Raw genomic sequence first — 8,608 nt, forward strand, 5'->3', positions numbered from 1 at the left:
CTAATGGATGTATCCCACCCTTCGACATCTACCTTCACTCCCTATCTCCCTTTCCCTCCCTTGTTTTGTCTTTATCACGTTTCCTCTTTCCCTCTTTGTCACTGACTGCTACATACTGGATTTTGACTTGTCTAGGTTTTCCTTTTTTCTTATTTCATACACTTATTTGCACACAAGTTATTTTCCACTTCTGCTTTCAGTCTCCATGCCTTCAATTATACAGTGTGTCACCAATTACTTTCCCATTATCCTCAACATCGGCATGTACAGTCACTGACTCAGGCATTCAATAGGATATAGTTTTTTTGTTATCATTTACATCTCAAGGCTTGCTGAATGCTGAAGGTTCCTGATGTGCAACAGAGTCTGTCATTGCTATTCTGCTCTTTGTTGTGCGTGGGGCATTTTGACGCTCAAGCACGAAAATATCAAATCAAAAGCACTTCCTGTGGTTTAGGAATATACTGGTACAATAGATTGTTTCAGATTGCAGGGTACTCACATTTCCACCATCTCCATTATGGTGCGGATTATTTGTATTCACACTGAATTGCACAGCAGGGAAACAAATAAATCAAATTGCGGCGGAGAACACATCAATGGGAGGCGAACTGAATTCAGGTGATCTGTGAATGCCTCCTTGGGTTATCTTGCTGTGGCACCTCCAGCATTGGGTAACTATGGCAACCGGGTAAACGTGCAAAAACGTGCAGAACTATATCATATTGTGGTGAGAATCAGGAGAGAATGAGAGAGAGATGGAGGGAGAGTGGGGGATGGGGGAAAGGATGCAAGAGGAGGCGGTTGTTTGATGCTGCTGCTCCAACACTAAACAGCCTTTCATCTCGGCAGTGCAGGTCCGCAGGGGATGCCCGCTCCCTGCTTCTGACGGCTTCTCTACGTGCCGCGCCAACTCCCTGTCTCACCCTGGCTGGATCATCCACCTATCATACCACTCCAAATCATCCCCATCAACTCCTGTGCATGCCTGAATTAAAACATATGTAAGCTTTCATGCCATTCCACCACAGCCGGTTGTAAATGGGGCATCTTTCAGAGAGCTGAACCACTTCATGCTGCAACTCTGTGTGACCTGTGTGATTCAAATCTCGATTTATCCCCATATGAAGGGAAGAGCAGCCCCATTGAACTTGGAGGGATTTGTCATCATCCCAAACCCTCTTTATCTGATGAATCCACCTGCTAGAGAGATTTGAGAGATTTCAGATAGTGGTCAGCCACGGCATCATCATCATCACCATCATCATCACTCGCTCCTGGCTTCCTGTAATGTAGTTTTCCACCACATGTTTTTCTCTGTCATCCTGTTTGTGTGTGTGTATTTTAGTATCCAAGAATAGCTCAGGTTGCAGGTGGTTCCACTGCGGGTGTGGTTCTATCCGCCTCCTGTTCCCTGAGTCTGAGTCAGGGGCAATTTGGCCAGCCTATGGCCCTCACGCCCCCGAAACAGGCAGTCACTGCTAATCCCCCTCCATCCCAGAGTAATCCCAGACAATCCTGGGCTAATCCCAAGTTGATTCAGGGGCACTCCCAGCTGGGTGTCTCACAGAGCGCCATGCCAGGTCACCACGGACCCAGCGGGCAGCCCGGATATGCTATGATCCAATAGTAATACAGAATAAGGGGAGTTTGAGATGTGGGAAGTAGGCACACTATAAAACCCTTATATGATGTGGTGTAAAACTATTGCTAATGTTTGTGTGTGTGTGTATTTTATTAGATGATTTCTGAGGTAGTGGGCTGATGTTAACCATGTTTTTGATGCCTCCATCGACTTGACTACCTTTACTCTGTGTGCTGTCCTTGAGGGTTGGCTTTGCCACATTTTTACCCCTGCGGGTTGAATAGAATAAAATTGAAAACTTTATTATGTATTAAATATTCATAAAATGGAAATTCTCTTTCAGCCCCCTGGCTTGCTGAGGCAGACGGATGAAGCCCACAGAAATATACAATGACAGAGGAACACACACATCACACGCCCGGGTCCAGGAAGCTACTTCCTATTCAAATCATACCTCTTTAATACAATGGGCCTAGTGGAGAGGGCTCTAAATAATGAATGAAGCAGTGGCTGGGCTTATGCAGAGAGATGCACTGCCTGGTCCCATAATACTGAGAAGAACAGACAGAGTCATAAGTAGTGGTGTGACTGTTTTGTCATCAGGGACATCCACACTTGTCAGTCTACAAATACAACTAAATCAGAATGAAAGGGGTTAATTTGAAAACAAAGTAAAAGAGGATAAAGGTAATAGTTTATGGACCAATCAAAGCCAATTAAGGTGAAAAGGGTTCTCTTGGCTGCAGGAAAACAATCAGCTTGGGTTCAACTCTCATTAAAGCCTAAAAACCCTGATAGCTGATTTAGATATTAAGACAACAGATACCAAGCCACATGATAGGCCTCTTTGTCCTCAGATTAAAAGCTTAGACTCTTTTCAAACACATCTGACATGTTGACACTTTTCTACAACACACAGGTGGACTTAGAAGTAAGAGGGTTTTTTTTTTTCACTACCTCAAGGAAGGAACTGAAGTGTTCAAACCAAAAACACTCAGAAACTTCTTGTGTGAATCTGGTCCAACAGTTTATTGTTCATCATTTGGTGATAAGCAGAAACAGGTTTCCTCGTATTCATCCACAATAACCTCTTTAAGAAGCATTCCTTTGGCTCTTGGAAATCTTACAATACAAATCAATTGCTCTTCTTTCTGCCTCCCTTTTTCCAAGCAAACTCTGTTTGATTCAGGGACTAGAGAGGCCTATTTAGTGCAGTGAATCAATGAAGTTTAATGGCTATCAGTGCTGAAGCTTAGCACACATCAAGGTACGGCTAACTACACAATCCACCTGCATTATGAGGCCAATATGGGTGCTCAATATACCATATCCCCACTGTTAGCAATTCCACTGTTAACAATGTGTAACCGCCACAGGCTTGTGACGGCGCTCAGACTGGCTTGGTGCCCAACACGCCCCACTGTTTCCTCTCTCAAGATGTCAGTCAGGCATTAGCATCGGGAGTAGATGCAGTAAGGGGTTGTTACGTTGGGCTCAGTGGCTCGTCTAGGATAACCAGATTGACTGGCATGGAGTGCAGCTGTGCTAGGGGGGTACAGCAGGAGGTGGAGGGTGGGGAGCCTGGGGGTGGGAAGATAGAGGTACCGCAAGGGGCCCCCTCCAAGCCACACAAAAGGGTGCCCTCAAAATGCCCCCCGCTCGCCCCATCCCCCTCCATTAGCCCCCCATCAGAACCCACTCATGGTTTTTCCCGCTCTCACACACATGCTCACACACAGAGGGGCGAGGAAACAGGTCAAACAGTTTATAGGTCCCATCTTGTGGCGAATGTGCACTCATTCAAACAGAACTGAGTGAGGAACTAAGGACTGTGAGTGGGGTCTGGGAACTGGCAAAAAGAAACCACTCACCCGATTCAAACAACCTCAAGGGTGAAGCAGCGTGGTGCGCTTGCCCAGCTAAGAACACAGCAGCTGTTCTTGTAGTGGCACCGGGTAAAGCCGTTTGCCACACTCGACTGGTATTACCAAACCATTTCATGCAGAATGGAGCCATTATGTATTGTCAAAGGGTATCCCTCTATGGTGCACATTCATTTGATAAGCCTAAATCAAGGGGGAGTAACAGAAGCGCTAACTGTGTTTATTGTGATGCTGTTTTTGCCTGTGCAGAAGGCAGGAGGGATCAGGGGGAGGGGAGATTTCAACACAAGCAGTTTTGTTCAGCACAGGAATGAGTTTTGTCAGCTAAGCCTGTCTCCAGGCTATTGGTGGAAATTAGCGCCGGCTAAATATTCGCTTTCCGTGATTGATGTCACGGCTCGCGTTGTCCCTTTGAAGGGAAATAAAGAATTTAGAGCCATGTGGATTAATAGGGATAGGGTTGGGGGAATTTAATGTGTCTGAGGGGGACTTGAAGAGGGACTGAAGGGCCTAATGGCTGCACAGATATGGCACAATGGAGCCGAGACGATATGGTGTATCAGAGAGTGAGAGAAGACAAGTGAGACTATGACAGTGAGTACAAGAAAGAAAACTGGAAATTGTTTGTGTGTGTATGTGTGTGAAAGAGGGAGAGGGAAGGAGAGAGATGTAGCTATTTGCCTGAGAAGCCCAGAGTCAGATGATTAAAATCCCTTTAGGAGACTTCTTTAAGAGAGACAGATGGGCAGACAGGCCTGTTTTTGGAATGCAATCAAATTGAAAAGATTAAAAAGGAGTCTCTTTTATTAGGAGGTGAGAAACAGTTACTTCTCCGCCACATGTCATCATTGCCTCCACAACAGTGGTCACGACTACATTGGCATGCAAGGCACATTACAGCCCTTGTTGGGGAAGAAATAAACCTGGGATTAGGAAATGCATCTATCTCAGTGTATCACTCTGGGGTCTCTGAGGATTGGCAGCATTTGTAATTTATTGCTGAATAAATACACCCTAAAGGAAAAAGTCAAAAACTTCAGGCTTTCATTTCCTATAGGATCGTTACAGGAAAAGATGAACTGAGCCCGAGTAACTCAAGGACTTTTCACTAATAGCCGTCCTATTACAGGCAGAACTTTCACTTAATCTCAACACCAATCTAAACAGGTACGATTCAAATGTGTGTTCCCTTGGCTGCCATTGTACTTGAATAGACTGAGTTTGCACAGTAGAGTGATTCAAGCACTGTGAAAGGTGCTCTGTATTCGACCCCATTATTCCACAACACTGCAGGAGTGCCATTTATAAAAAGGCTTAAAATGGAAAGCAAGTGTGTGGTAGTGTGGATGGTAGCCTCAGAACAGGAAGTGGCTGTGGAGAGGGGTGTAATGGAGTTGGTAGGGGATTCCTGCCTGACTGTGCACTAATTGCAGCCAATGGCTGGCGACTCATCAGCCATGCCCACCCTGGCGCCAAGGGAAGGGTTGGCATCAGGGTGGCAGGGTGGGGGATAGAGAAGGGCTGCCACAGCTTTGGTGGATAAAAATAGATGCTGACAGCTTAGTAGAGCATCTGAGACCCGGATAGGGGATCGGAAAATCCGCTCGCCTCATGCCAGGGACAGCTGAGTGTTTCCGGTGGGGACACGATCTGGGCACCACGTCTGACGCCCACGCGCAAAACGAGGGAGCCTCAGAGTGGGTGTGGGCACGTGAATGAGCATGTGCCACAGTATAGCATGGGTGTGATTTTTCCACTGGGACCCGCAAGGTAGGCAGAGCTCACGCCCTCCCACTGTGTATTCACACAACAGGTGTTTGGGCTGGGCCACCTGTGGGGCCGGCCGCCTGCTCGCACTTCACACCTCGTCTAGGGAGCAAACTAACATTTTCCACTGGGCTTGCCATGCTTTTGTTAAAGACCAACACATTTCTGGAGAGGCTTTTACAGCTCTTTTTACAAGATCAGCAAGATATGCGTGTGTGCAAGCGTGCGCAAGTCAATCTGCATTTATGTGAGCGCCTGTGTGTCTATATTTGTGTATCAGTCCATTTAATAGCCAACAGGCTCAGTGTGGAGTTGATTATATTGAAACCTCCCTCTGCTATATACAAAGAAACTGATGGCCAACAATGGAATCAGTGCAGGCCCAGGCTTTTTTCACACTCGGCCTCCACATAATCTCATTCATAACAATGAGAATCTCATTTCCCACATTCTAAAGGTCAGTGCACACCTCTGATCACACTTTAATAAACATCATTCTCACCGTTTAATTTAATTTCAGCAGAGCAGGAAACTCATAGGCATCCATGCACATGGCATGCAAAATTCATCGGATCGTCCCTTTAATTGCTTCAATTTCACAGTACAGAGAAGAATGACCGCAATCACAGTGAAGAAAAAAATAATGTGCAAATACACAGAAACATAGGTACACGTCTGCAGAACACACAACACACATACATACACACACACACACACACCCAGACAGAGAAAAGATAAGTAGAGTCAGTCAAGTGCCAGTTCTTGTTACATTTTAATAAAATAAGCTTCGCAATTTTTTTGGAACAGCACCAAGTAGTGCCCCCACATCTCTTTGTCATCACACATTTTAACTCTCACCTAAACTGGCAAACTGTACCAAACAACCACACAGACATGCTCAAACACACACATACACACACACACCTATGCATACACTCACTCGCTGTCTCCCACACGCAGGCTACATTGCACACACATGCCAACATGACACAAAGCCTGGCACACCGGGCACACTCATTACTGCAATGCCAAGCTACCAGTTGCTAAGGAGACCTGTGGGAGAGGGAGGGTTCCTTGTTGTTGCCATAGCAGCCGGCTTGCTCCCTGCCAACTCTCTCCCTCGGGGAGAAACAAGGCAAGAGGTGGGGGGTGAAGTGGGTAGAGGTAGGGGGCAGCGGTTTAATAGGGCTATGAGGTGCAAAGGAACTTCATTAGCCATCAGTGTGTGCCACACCAACCACTGCTTCCCATGAATGCCTACCCACATGCAACACTTCAGCCCGCAGACTTCCACTTACTCACGCACAGCCCATAGACTCCCACTTATTCACACACCTATATGGAGAAGAAGATGGAGAATGGCATGCTTAGAATGAAAAGCAAGGGAGGAGGGTGTTGGCGGGGTGGGGTGTGTGTGTGTGTGTGTGTGTGTGTGTGTGTGCGTGTGTGTGTGTGTGGGGGGGTCGAGTGTATCTGCATGGGGAGGGGCTGAGAGGGCAGAGGTGGATGAAGAACATAAAGAGGATCGGGGAACAAAGGAGAGTCAAAGAGGGTCTTGAATGTGGTGGCCTGATTGGAAGAACGGTAGGGATCTAAATCACAGAAGCTTAGGTTGGTAAAGACTGTATGGAGGCAGTCTCTCTGTTACTGCGCCTCCCCCTAACCAACCTTGACCTTCAGCCTCCATCCAGCCAAACACACACTATATAGTACATTTTGTTTCTCTGTGCACAATGCAACTGTTCAGCAAAGTACACAAATGCAGCCATTCATCTGTATAGCCTGCAAGGTTACTCTCCAACATAGAGCAAGCTGTTTTTTACCATTTGTGATTAAAACTGTCCATGTTTAAGTACTTAAATTAAAAAATGCTGCGTATCTCATGTTTTTAACTTTTCAGATTGTTTTCTAAAAGTTTTGCTCACACACACTGGATTGCCAAAACAAACAAAAAATGTTTTTTATTGGGAGGTAACCTGGCAACAAAATTATTATTGATCTGAGTGTGGCCGAATGGATAGAAACATTTTTTAAAAATATAGTTAGGTACTCTTGGCATCAGAACAATAACCCTCCGATCAGCCACCTCTGACTATCTGTGTTCACTTATTGTGTTTCATTATAGCCAAACACACACTGTGGATGTCGTCATATATGTGGGATATATTTCATTTTTTGTGGTCAGACTGTACAACTCTAAAATACTGATCTGATTGTGAATGATGGCTATAAAATGCTACCTGTTAATGGAGCTGTTGAAAACAGTAATGTATGTATGTATAAGTTTTATTTATTAAAATGAATATATTTGACATTTAACTGTCAACTTTATCATCTAAATGCAGCCAAACCAGCAAGTACAACAACCATGGCCTTGGTTAACATGTAGTATTTAAGGAAATAGGTTTTTTAAATGTATCCATATTATCCTCAGAAATAAAGATGAAATGAAGGAGAGGTGTGGTTTCACTGACCACATCACTCAAGACTGTCCTCACAAACTATTTATTATTGTGTCAAAATGATATGTCAAAAATTTCTCTTGACATAAATACATAAATGTCTCTTATTGGACATGTTCAAGCCATTCTAAAGTATTGTTTGAGTAAAGAGTGGTGTGTCATCAAGCAAAAATGAATGACATGACAATGACATGCATCAGAATAAATGACAATATATAACTGCTTTTTCTCTGCTGCTGCTCAAAAGTGCTGCCTTATTGTGGACGGGAAGTCAAATGGAGAGAAAAAGATGATTCAAAATGAACCCACGTTAGTGTGGACATGGCCTCAGGAACTGGATGCTTGTGAAATCAAGGTGAAGAGAGCTCGGCTCCTGTAGGGTCAAAGTGATTTCTGTATTCAGGAGCAGTGCTTCAAATATCGACAGCCTGATAACCCACAATACTCCTGGCTGCCTCAGATTCTCATATTTTAAGTACCAGTGTACAGTATCAACGAGGGAGGGTATTGATTCGGTCTGAATGAACTATGTGTGTGTCTGTGTTTACAGTGAAGAATACCACTTCACCTCTCCACCCCCAACCCAAGCTTGACCGAACTCATAAGGAGAGAGAAAATGAAGAGTAGCGGGAGAGAGACACTCCTGTCCAACTGAGAGGAAATGAGGAGATGGGGGACAAGAAAAGACAGGATTTACCCCTCCGCCCTCATTCCTTCCCCCCTCCTCTCCTTGTTTCCTGAAACAAAAAGAGCCCAATTAAGTCAGTTTGAGTTAGGGTCTTGTGTGTGTGTGTGTGTGTGTGTGTGGGAAAAAATGCGTGTCCAAATCATGAGTGTGTATGCAATAAAGGGAAATTGGGGGGGGCGGCAGTGTACTGTAAGTTGTGGTGCTGTCTGAGAGGGGCGGGGAG

The 8,608-nt window shown here is 45.1% G+C and overlaps 1 protein-coding gene across 1 annotated transcript in view; it reads right to left on the reverse strand.

Annotated features, from left to right (window-relative positions):
- Positions 1-8,608, reverse strand: part of LOC111651126 (forkhead box protein O6-like) — a 31,712-nt gene that overhangs the window by 4,367 nt on the left and 18,737 nt on the right. The window lies entirely within an intron of this gene.

This window comes from Seriola lalandi, unplaced genomic scaffold (assembly GCF_002814215.2).
Source record: "Seriola lalandi dorsalis isolate HSWRI2012SDOR001 ecotype SW California unplaced genomic scaffold, Sedor1 jcf7180002053444, whole genome shotgun sequence".
Classification (NCBI taxonomy): domain Eukaryota; kingdom Metazoa; phylum Chordata; class Actinopteri; order Carangiformes; family Carangidae; genus Seriola; species Seriola lalandi.